A 13,207-nucleotide genomic window follows, 5' to 3' on the forward strand; every position below is an offset into this window, starting at 1 on the left:
TTTTTCTTTCTCCTGCATTAAACCAGATAAATACACAACTTTACATATACACACAGTTACATTACTTCGAGACGTCTCACTGCTCAACAAGCAGGTTAAAAATGAGTATGTACTACATATAATTAGTACTTGTACTAATAAACTATTTCGATGACAAAACTTGTAGTACTCTCGGAAAACGAATTGCTCCAATAGAAAACTAGTAGTCATACTAATAACAAGCAGTACTATCAGAAACCTTGCAGTCCTACCAGACAATTAATTGTACTACTAGAAAACTAGTAGTTCTACCATAAAACTAATAGTTCTACTAGATAACAATTATTCCTCTTAAAAAAATAGTAGTATTACCAGAAATCTAACAGCCCTGCTAGAAAACTAATAGTCCAACTAGAAATGTAGTTGTACTACCAGAAAACTATTAGTCTCACTAGAAAACTAGTAGTCCTACTAGAATACTAGTACTACCAGTGAACTAGTCTTACTATAAAATAATTAGTACTACCAGAAAATTAGCAGTATGACTGGAAAACTACTAATACTACTAGAAAACCTACAGTGTGTGACAACTCGTAGTACTACCATAAAACCAGATCCAAAATAGTAATTTATTGGCTTTTTCTTTTTTTCTTATCTAAAGGGAACAAATGATGAAAATACAATTTTGAAGGCAAAACTGTCTTAAATCTACATCTAAAAATCAGTGAGCTTTGGTGTTTTCGTTGTGTCACACAGTAGAACTACTCCATCATCTTCAGGAAATCAATGAGCAGAAGGCCTGTATCACACAAGACTTTACTGGAAGATATTTCTAACATTCCCTCCCGCGACATTACGAATCCACAGCTGAAAGGAAGAAGATCGTCCCCCTCTGATCTCTGTGGGCTGTCAGACTGCATCACAAGCAAAACCGCTTCCAGGACTCTGCTGGGGGGGTCAAAGAGGAAAAGGGTGGGGGCCAGAGGTCTGAGGAGGAGGAGGAGGAGGAGGGAAACCAGGCCAGTGGAGGTCCGCTGGTTGGAAAGGATGCGATGCAGAAAGTGTTTACAGCGGGGGATCGGTGTCGGTTTGGAGACGCCCAACTGGAGATCGATGCTGCTCAATTTAGAAAAAACTGAAATCCGACTCTGGAGGAAAAATGAATGATTTCCAGCTCAGAGGATGAAGTGAAGTCCAAATGTGTTTGATTAAAAACAGGAAATGTTTCTGAACATGTGGGTGTAAATATATGCGATCAGTTTAACAAGCGAGGGGGGGGGGGGGGGGGGGGGGCGCTCCGGAGCCGCATGCCGCTCTTTCATCCCTCTGGTGCGGCTCTTTGAGCCTCGGTCCCACTGCACAGTAAGTCCCAGAGCAGGGCGGAGCCGGGACGGTACAGTACAGCAAGGCAAGGCAAGGCAAAGCGCACCCAGAACCAACTCTTGTTGCTCGGTCCCACCACAGAGAGTGCAGTTAAAATGTAGGCGGGGTTGTGAGCGCCACGTAACGACGGAGGTATGTAACATCATTACGCAACAGTACTCGCGGGACCAACGTGGAACTAGGGACTGGTACCGAATTCGGTACTTTAATAGGTACCAACCAAATTCTGTTGGTACAACAGAGTACTGATTGACTTAAAATCAAATAGTACCATGTTTCAGTATCTGAACGCATCTTTGTGACTGAGGGAGTGGAAGAGTAGGCGATTTTCCGAGACAAGAGCGGAATGACGTCGGGAGCGGCGTGTTCAGGCAACGCTCCAGAGGCTCCGCTTATCAAAACACAATGCAGATGACGCTCGCAGCAATATTTGTGATGCCAAGTGCAAGGCCAGATATCTTCAAGTATGTTTCTTTTTTGTATAATGGGGATTTCTTCAAAACAAACAATTTTCTATCTTTGCGTATGATTCGGTGTGTGCATTTGTTTTTCCGTACTGGTGGGGACCCAAATGTGATTGCACAATAAACAATGAGGACCCGTGATGACAGAAATCAAAGTCCACACTGAGGAAATCAATTGATTTTCGTGTGAACGTGTTTGAGGGTCAGACTATAGACAGGTTAAGATTAGAGATCAGTTCAACTGAGTTCAGAAGAAGGAATGTAGGTCAGCCTAATGGCCCGATACGGCACGTGTATGTGTGTGTTTATACTGACGTATGTTTCTATGTACTGAATTCGTTTATGCACACACACACACACACACACACACACACACACACACACACACACACACACACACACACACACACACACACACACACACACACACACACACACACACACACACACACACACACACACACACAATATTTCTTATACTTCTTCTGCAGAGAGGTCGAGAGTAAAAGATAAGTGAGATTGTCTTGTGGACAGACGTCCTATGACGCATATCAAGAGGACGTTTAACAAAACAGATCAACAAGAAATCAACACGTTGGTAAAATACCAGACAACTGTTATCATCACACCATCTGGTATCAATACTGCACATGAATCAATAATACGGGGAAATGGTGCTCGAGTGAACAATTGAGAGACTCTCACAATACCCACTGAAGAGTCTCACATTTTATTCGCCGCTTATCTGCAGTAACTCGCCACAACGCCAAGAGAAACGTGTCACAAACCGATGAAACAGCGACCACAGGAAGTGATCCGGGCCCCTGGGGGAGACCTCAAACATCATCTGATGGCACCCACCTTCTGAAGCGTCTTTAAAATGTAAGGCACCATAGCAACACTACGTTTATTTCTCACACACTCGGTGTACTCGTGCTTCACACTGACTTTAAGACACAGCTTACACAACGTATGGATCCGATTTATTTATACACCGCAAATTCACACATAATATGGACTATAACCAGCATAAACAGGTGGAAATAACGTATAGAAAATTTATATTATGGGCTGAAATGCATAGAAATACAACAGTGCTTGCCAAGGTGTGGCTCCTGGCCGTGAGAGGAAAATTATAATAACTTGATAAAAAATTATTTTGTGTTTGGCATAAATTAAAAAAAGGGTAAATACAGATAAATAGATTATTAAAAAAAAAAAATCTTTTTAATTTAAACTATATTCAGATTCGTTTTTTTCTTGAAGTCTTTTTCTTATTGGAAGACATCCCACCCTTTGACCTTAAACTACACTTTGGGTATGAACGGGAAACAGACTTCAGGAAAACACTGGGACACAAGTTATGTATCTGATGTGTTTTGTATTTCTAGACTCTGAAAATATTACAAAAATACACTTTCTTTCCCTTCGCCCGTGTTAATATGGAGTCACTCTGTCTCTAATTGTGATCAGATTGTGAATATAAAGGTTGGACCCCAGAAGACTTCAGGATTTTTGATTGAGCCGTGAAATTCAAAGTTTGAGGATGACTGTAATAGACAAATAAAAATACCAGTAAAAATAGATGAGAAAGGTAAATTAATCTGTGTGTCCAAAAGCATCTCTCGGAGCTGCTCCACTTCTTGGCGTTGCATGCTTAGAGTTCACAGAGGAAGAGCTCAGGAGAGATTGATGGATGCGGTGAAGGAGTAAATGGAGATGGTTGGTGTAACAGTAGAAGAGGCCAGGGGAAGTAATGACATGGAGGCCGGTGATCCTCTGTGGTGACCCCTGAAGCGAGCGGCCAGAGGACTGAGAATATTCTCAACATTCATCTGATTGACTGGTTAATCAGCAAAAATAACCATCAGCTGCAGCTCACACTAAACAAACACAGAAACAAAGTAGTGGTGCTTCATTTCATCAAGGTGTTTTCTAATCAGCGCCACTCAAAGTCAATTCAGACCTGTCCGACTGGTTATACTTCATTAAAATGGCATTAATATCCAAATAACGTCAAGTCTCAGTAGGCGACACTGGAATATAAATAAAAGAAAACGACAGAAGTAGACTTACTGGTAAGTCAACTTCGACAAGAAGAAAATAGGGGGGGGGGGTTTGCTTCTGTAAAAACAAAACAAAAAACAACTTTAAAGAGGAAAACTCCAGAAGAGTCAAAGGCCAAATAGTGTGAGAAAATACTGCTGCATGAATGTTGTGTGTGTGTATGTGTGTGTGTGTAGGCAGGTGTGAGTAGATGTGGGGGAAGGCGAGGTGTATGGTTAACCATAGACTGAGCTCTTTGTCTCGCTCACACACTCACATACAAACACACGAACCATCACTCGCATTGCACTGCAGACTTGAAATCTAGGTCATGGTAACACACACACACACACACACACACACACACACACACACACACACACACACACACACACACACACACACACACACACACACACACACACACACACACACACACACACACACACACACACACACACACACACACACACACACACACACACACACACACACACACACACACACAGAGTTTAAAGACTCGATGGAGAACAATCAGACGAAGTGATGAAGACGAGGCTCGATCTGTCAGCTCACCGCCGAGCGACTTCACTGTCTCAGCCTCTAAAAACACCAGATTTCATCACCGTTTCACTCACAAACTCTTCTTTTCTTTCTCCTCCCGTTTCGTGTCCACTGTTTTCTGAGGAGCTGCCTCGTCTCTGGTGATTTCAGAAAATGTGTAAAATGTGTCAGAGGTCAGAGCAGAGCAACAACTCCAATTACAAGAAGAGACAAATCTAAATGTCCTCCGTTTCTTTCCCCATCACATTCCAGCAGCAACACGAGCAGGAAGCTTCTTCAGAAGGAATGATAAATTTAAATGTTGTTTTAATGCAGGGGTGGACCTAGAAAAATATTTCTGGGGTGGTGAGAGGGGGGCAGGAATTGATATATGTAGATATATAAATATAGATATATACACTGAATTTAATAGCACGTTCCAAACAAATCAGTCTCTTGCCTCTCTGGCACTATCTTGTGCTGCATTTATTCACGGGGGTGGGGGGACATCGCCGTCTTTTAGGGTGGCATGTGCCACTCAATGCCACCCCAGTAGATCCGCCCATGTATTAATGAAAGGAAGGACGGAAGGAACAAACAAACAAAGCAAGAAGAGAAGGAAAGAGGCAAAGAAGGAAGGAAGGGAGGAAGGAAGCAGGGAAGGAAAGACTGAAAAGACATATTTTCACATATTTTCTACCCTTTCAAGGTGTTTAGAACAGATGACGGATGAGGAAAAAGTAAAAAGTTGTGTTTGTCGGTCAGCAGTAATTTCAGTTCATTATAACTAGTTTGTTAAAGTTATAGTTAAAGCACAGTAATTCTTGCATTCTGCTTCCTCGCAGTGGAACCAAGTATGGGATTGCTTTCATATCAAGACTTATTGATTTTGGATCATTTCAGTCCTTCATCTTCAGTTTGTTTTTTAACTGACTGGAATTTTTATTTTAAAGACTAATAAGTAGTTCAGGGTTAAATTCATGATTTATTTATTGAACTTATATAGTTTGTTTTCTTTTTTGTTCATTTACATGTTTGCCTCCAGTGAAATGTCTTGTTTTTACCCTTATGTTACTATATTATTATAATTATAATTATTATTATAATTATCATCATCATGTATGTTGGGTTTTCTGCATCTTTCTTCCTCCATTTATGTTTGTACCTTTGTCATTAGTGAGCTATTCTGAACAGTGAAAACAGACCTTTAAAGGACAGTGTTTGTCTGTTTTGAGCTTTATTGCCGCTCACGTTCAGCCGTGTCTTTAGTTTTCTTCTGAATGAAACTTGACAGTCAGCCGAGCGCCTTTGCGGACGTGAATCCTGTTAGTGAGCTGAAAACTGTTCAAGATGGCATCTCCAACAGGAACCCAACAGTGAGCCACGGTGAATACCGTGTTTTACAGTAGACTGTGGAGCAGCTGCATAATTCAGGAGCTGCAAATGGAAATCGGCTAAGTTTGGCCGGTTTCCACGAAGATATAAAAAAAGTACACACACAAAATAGTTCCAGATATTCAAAGTACATGGGCATTAGCGGCGGTTTCCAGGACTACAGAGAAGATCTGAACCTCTGAGAATTAAGCTGTCTGGTTTATAATGAATGGCACTGAGAGATGCATGTATCCTGTGCATCAACAGATCGCAATCTGGATCCAGCAAGGCATGTCTCATAAATTATGCGCTCCCTGAGCTTTTGATAAGCTAATAGATGCCTGAGTGGAAGCAAATTGATGCTGCGCTCCGTGTGATTCAGACAGAGAGACACGATTCAATATTGATTAATGTTTAGCGGTGACTGAGCGGTGGCCTATCTCTAACATCACACCTCTGTTTATACGACGGAGCAGTTTCCCCTCCATTGTTCATTATTCATTAGTCATCTGGACCGCCTGTGGGACTCCCCCCCATCTGCTGAGGCTCCATTTCCATATGCCTGGCTCCACCGAGCGAGGGATGCATCTGATATACAGAGCGAGAGAGAGAGAGAGAGAGAGAGAGAGAGAGATAGAGGGATGGTATAAACTCATCTCTTTCTGCTGCCTTCATCTCCCTTTCAAAAGGTAATAAATTCATTGATGCTATCATTGAGGGAAGTGATGAAATGATAAAAATGGAAATAAATTTGCTGCTTTGAGCGCAGACAGCAGCAGAGAGTGGAGGGGGGGGGGGGGGGGGGGGGGCACCACAGGACTGGCATGGAGGAGTGGTGTGGGTGGGAGGAATTTAAAAAAGAAAGAAGTGTATAATTAGAAGCTGGTCCAGCCTACGTGGAAATTCAACTTGAATAATTTCACACAGGAAATACTAAGAAAAGACTAAGAGTCTCCATGTTTAGATATGCTAATGCTGATTTGATCATTCATGAACATATCCATATATATTTTCATCTCTCTCAAAATACATAAAACAAATGTGTGTATGATTTTATGCAGATTAAAACCAAATGGATAGAGAATTTCTGGCGGTCATAAATATACAATATAAATCCCTCTCTATGCATAAAATATACATGTAATGTTTGTGATTCAGTGCCCTCTGGTGGCAACATGGCAGATTTTAACTCAGGGGGGGTCAAACATAATGCCTGTGGGCCAAAACTGGCCCGCAAGAGGCTCCAATACGACTCAGAAACCATCAATGTTTTAACACAGTTTTCTGAAGAGTAATGGACACGACACTGAGACCAGAGCTGAGACAGTAAACTAGCATTGGCCTCAAAGCTATTGCTGCAAACTCCTTTTCTTTGTCCCAGAATATATGGTGGGCATCAAATAATCTCTCTCTTTCTGTCTTTATTGATCTATATAATTGTTTAATTTATCTGAACGGTATGTATGATTTCATGCCATCGAGAGGTGGGATTACAGATTAGATTACAGACTAACTAATTAAAAACCTCTTTTGTCTTAGAAAACCGACAAAACCCATTAAAAAAGATTTTCAAATACTTTTCTCTTGTGTCTCGACACATAATTGGTTGGTTTTTGTTTAAAGCTGTGGAGGATTTAGTGCCATCTAGTGGTGAGATTGCAACCATCTGAATAACTTTAAAGAGAACCTATGGCGGCCATGAACCGCATAAAAAACTTCTTTGATAATTTTCTCTCTCGTTCTGCCTCTATCTATACACAGGACCTAATTGTTTTTAATTTTTCATTGTTTAAAGGTTTCCTGCTGGAGTGAACACGGGTTCACAACATATATAATTTTTCTGTTCCATTGCTAGTGGTAGCATTAGCTAATTAGCATTAACCACAGGACGTGGGACAATTGTTGTTTGTGTCGTAAATTTAAGGCGTGTTTCAAGTTTGTGTCATCTAGTGCTACGACTGCAGTTTGCAAGAGACTGATTATTTTCATTTTGAATAGAACAGAATAGAATAGAAATACTTTATTGAACCCAGAGGGAAATTCCCACAAGATCATTTTTGATGAGATAAAATACAAAAAAAAAGAAAGAAAGGAAAAAAAAGAATAAAGTTAGTGCAGAAATGATTAAACCTGTATGTAGATAAAATGATCTCGTGGAGAAAAGGAAACGCAGCAGCACTTTATTATAGGTGATTATCTCCTGTTTGAACATTATTATGAAAAATAGGTTTGACTTGTAATAAAAGACTCCTGATCTTCCACGATGAGAACGCTGGTAGGTTAACAACTGAAAACATCAGATGAAAATGTAATCAATTCACGCAAGAAAAGTGAAATCCAGTTCTGAGCACTTGCTTCAAAACCACCAGGAGGTATGTAAATGCGTTACGAAATACAAACAAATGCACTTTTAGAAGAGTGACTCAAGGATTTCTGCAGCATGAGTAGGTGTTGCTGTCAATTATTTGTTGTTTACGAGGTTAAAATTCAGCACCGAGGTGAAGGTGCTGCAGGGAAAACGCATTGATTTTTGTAGCTGGTTCTTGTAATGGAAGACAGGTGCATGGAATTGATGGCAACGCGAAAGCACGGCAAAGTGCGTCTCCTCTGATAAGTGTGATAGTAAACTTTGATTCTGATGATGGTCTTTTTGGTGAATTTCTGAGTAAATACGGAGTGAAAAACAAATGAGAGCAGATGGACTCAGGAGGCCGGGACAACTGCGAGAATGTTGGAGCTGTTAATTTAATACAGCTGGCAACTCATTTGTTTGTGAATTTGTTTATTTAAAAGAGCCTGAGCACATTATTCAGAATCTAAAACAGTGTCCTGAATGTGCTTAAAACGAGCCACGTGTAAATGTAATTTCTCAATCGGATCCTAAATCAAAGCTGAAACCAGGATGGATGAAACGACCCCAGAGGTGAGAGTGTAACCTGTCTGAGAGGTTCATTTTATAATCAATCCACCAACCTCCCTCATCTCTGTCACATCAGACAAGAATAATATTGACCGACGGACACCAGAGATTTAATCAAAGACATGAGTGATCCTGATATATCACTAATGTCATGATTAATCCTCATCAAAGAGGTGTTAAAGTGAGGAAAAAAGGCTAAATATGGGACTTTTAAAAAATGTTTTTCCTTCAGCAGTCACAAAAGGTTTTACATTGATCATCACATCCACCGACAGTGAAGCCGTCCTCTGCGTATTTCCATTAAGTGATGAAAGACTGATTTCACTGTTGAAAACGGGAATAATCTGACATTTAAAACTGCTATCAATTGTAAATACTCATGCGTGTTGATTTAATTAACCTGATTTCAAGACATAAACTCGGAAATTCTGTACAAAACCCTCATTGTAAGCTTCCTGTTTGCAGGTGATGTCAGTCGCGACATCATTCTGAGTTGATGACCCACATAACTAGCAAACCCAAACCTCACTCTATTTTCATAAGCATACAATTTAGCACGCTTCATATAGGATCTATCAAGCTGTTTACAAGCCAAAATGAAGATATATAATATTAAGAAGTAGACCAAGTGGCACACAGTCACACATCAGTTCCTGCATCAGCTTCCTCCTGCCAACACTCCTTTTTCCCAAAGGTCGACAACGATCAGCAGCGAGCCACTTAACAACCCCAGGGAGGAACGTGACGCCCTGCAACTGAGCAAAGTACATGAATACACAAATAGGAAAGTGAAAATGGATTCACGTGTGGGAAAGATACCAAACTGTTTGTTGGTTTTAAAAGGTGGTTTATCTGTTTGTTTTCTCTCAGACATGGCAACCCGGACCAAGTCAATGGCTTCTCTCTGGAGGAGAAATTATGGCAGGCAGACCTTGTTTATGACAACTTTTTCACGTGAAAACGCACAACTTTTCTTGCGCTTTGGGTGTCTGGGTACATGACAACGATGCCAGAGCCACTGAAAACACAACTTTCTGGTAATGGGAGAAACTGGGCTCCGTCTCCCGTGTAGACAGAGGAAAATGCAACTGTGGCTTCATTACAAAAACGCACAACAGCACCCACTAGTGGCCCAACATGAAAACGACACCGTTTTCAAATCGTTGCCGTGCAAACGCAAAACTTTCCTTGAAACAAAAACTCAAAAATTGTGTTTTTCACTCGAAACAAGAAAGCTTATACAATGAAATAAATTATACACCATAGTGATTTGGCTCCTGAGGAAAAAAATATATAATTTGATTTCTTTTCTTTCCAGTTTAATGAAATGACAAAATCAATTAAAAGCTCATAAAGTCCTCATATATCCAACAGGAATGAGTAGAAAAGCTCAAACGAGTAAAGCAAGATGGACGTGGATAACATGTATACACCAGGTAAATGGTCTCTACGCAGTGTTTGAGTCGTAATCTATTGTAGAAAAACCTACACCAAGTCAACATCTCCCGTGAAATCAGAAATATTTGCATCACTTTTGAAGCGCTGGATTCCTGAAGGAAACTTCACAAGTTGATGACACTGATAGTTTGAACAAAAATCCCGAGATCAGACAGCAACAGATCAGTCCCACTTTGTTATGCATGCTAATGTGTCGTCTGCGACTCTGGTGAGGTTTAAATTTCACTGACGCAGTGAGCGGGAGGAGGAGGAGGAGGAGGAGGAGGAGGAGGAGGTGAAGAGGAGCTGTGTTACATCGACCCACCTGACAGACAGACGTACGCGCTGACCATCGGTGCAGCTTTGGCTTCAGATTACTGCCCCGAGGCCTTCGAATGGTGCGGATTACAGCGGCAGGACCAGTTTACTGCCCCTGATAACCCGCCCTGGTCAGACTTGATGTTGAAATGCTGATTCACTCCTTTTCTTGTTTGATACACTTCTTTTCTCTACGTTTTGTGCCGGCCATCGCTGCCATTTCCTCTTTTTCAGCCTGAGTGGCTCATAAAATATGGCTGTTGTCAGGTAAAAAACTCGACTCTCCACTTTGTCAGCTCTTCAGGCCCTCTGCAGACTTTTTAGAGCAGAGGTGGAAAAAACAAGAAGTCCTGTCTGCACTCAATTTCATGGTTCCTCTTCGACTTTACTTGCACTCAGCTCATGAAATATAACCCGCTGTCAAAAACTGAAGGTTTTATCTTTATTGGCTTCTGATCCTTCACTCAAAGTTTCTACTTCATATATAAAAATATCCCCTCACATGTGCCACTGAAAGAGAAGGTGAACATGCTTGAAATTTTTTATTTATTTTTTTTACTGTTAACATGACATAAGTTGCATGAACTTCTTTTCAGAAAGGTTTTATGTTTACGGGGCAACATTCTAAAAACAATGTCCGTCTACATGGCAATGGCAGAAATGCTGATAAGGACGTAGTTTGAATTTATCTCTCGCTTTTCCACCTGGTAACATTGGGGGCTTTTCCAGAAAAAAGAACGAGGTGCTCGTTCAGGGTCAGGGCCGGATTTAGTTCTTTGTGTTTTCACCGCCAAAGCCCCGCCCCATCAGGGTCTAAACGGCTGCTAAGCCGGCCCCAAATTGTTGTAGGGCCAGAGCGGGATCTGACTTGTCATGAGCTGTGGGCGGAGTTATCGCTACCTACGAGGCAGAAAAGATGCTGTACCGGCATTTTCAAATCTACAGTGACCATCGTCAAAGTACGGAGCCCTGGAGTGGCTATACAGAAAAAACAATAAGAACACGTGGGAACAAGATAATAAGTCGTTCCCTCGAGTTAATCATGCGAGGGAACGAGATAATTTAATCAGTGATCGCAGAGCTGTCGGCTACGTCAGATCTAGAATTTAGAAGCAGTTTTCAGCTTTTTTCACGCTTTTCATCGTTACATCATTATAACTGACTTCACTTTCAGGTCTTGCATCGCGTTGTGACCGCAGCCTGTGCGCTATGCTATGAGACCCCCCCCCCCACACACACACTATTTTCTACCCACAGAACTTCTTTATAATGAAGCAATACTTTTGATTAATCAGCAACTACAAAACAAACGACATACTACTGTAAATGAAAGCTTGGATTTTTTAGCCATAGAGAACTTTTGTTGTTGTTGATCAGCGTGTGCTTACGCAGGTTGCCATTAGAAACAGCTTTTAGAGCTCCGTTCTGCCATTCTACACCTCCATTCCTCCCCGATGTTGAAGCATTTGATTCAGACACGTCCAGAAATGAAGTGAAAAGAGCAGAAAGTCACAATGTAATGCCAAAATGTTGAAAAATAAGCCCCAAGCTCATTAATTTATGGTAACGAGGGGGATAGATGAGTCAGAGCTGCTGAGAATTAGATCCTCTGACCAAGATGAGTTTTACGTGTCTGTAAATCCCATGGTGTAGTTAGAAAACACCAATATCTTGTGTGGTCCGCATCAGTGTTTAAAGGCTGCTCGTGTTTTATAAACATAATTGTTTGCTTCAAATTAATAAATGATTCATTTAAGATTTTGCAGTGGATTTTGTTTTTGTGTTAACAAAAAAGAAGGTGTAGGATTAAATAAGTTTTACTCTTTCTATTTAGACGTGTTGAATTAAATATGCAATATGTGTGTACGTATATAAGTATGTATTAGGTTTTGTGCGTGTACTTGGATTTAGATTATTTTGTATGAATGTATTTTCCGTTAAATATAGATTTGCTTATTTATATAGATTATTTATAAGGGGTTTATAAATGTGTATATCCATGTGAGGACCGTATGTTAATATATGTATACATGTATGTACCTATATATCTGTATTAAGTGTGCATGGGTACTTGTGTCAATAGGTCTAGATCGACAGATTCAAATGAGTATAAACAGATTTTTTGTATGTATCTGTATAGTCGCATATATTTGTGCATCTCTGGAAGGAATCAATCACAAAAAAAGGGATCACTTTGAAACTGCCTAAAGTACACAACACTAATACTATAACACATATATTCAGCTCTATTCATACTACTCCCATGAAAGAATAAATAGCTCCTGTTAAATATGTTTAATCCTTATATAACTTTATCAAACATTAATTAGAATAACAAAACTCCTCTACATATTCACTTGATCAGGGAGACCGTTTGAATTAGAGTATATCACTACATTACACACACACGGCTCTATACATATCTTATACCATTTGAACAGAGTACCTAACCTCTGTGAGAGCGTAAAAGATAATTTTCTGTATTGATTGCAGTAACAGAAATCCTTCTCTTGCATTGTGACGCGTCGTGGGAGCACACAATGAGGCCTCAGCCCAGATGTTTAACACAAGGCGCTGCAATTATCATGCTCCATTTCGGCGCACAAATCATATGCTCCTGTACACTAGTCAGCTGAAAATCACTGCATTTGTCCGTGAATTTCCCTTCATGTATTGCACGTCTTAATGCTGTTGCTTTTTTTTTTTTACTTAAATAGCCATCTAATATCCTACAATATCTCCA

Source organism: Lipophrys pholis (genome assembly GCF_963383615.2).
Source record: "Lipophrys pholis genome assembly, chromosome: 22".
Taxonomy (NCBI): Eukaryota; Metazoa; Chordata; class Actinopteri; order Blenniiformes; family Blenniidae; genus Lipophrys; species Lipophrys pholis.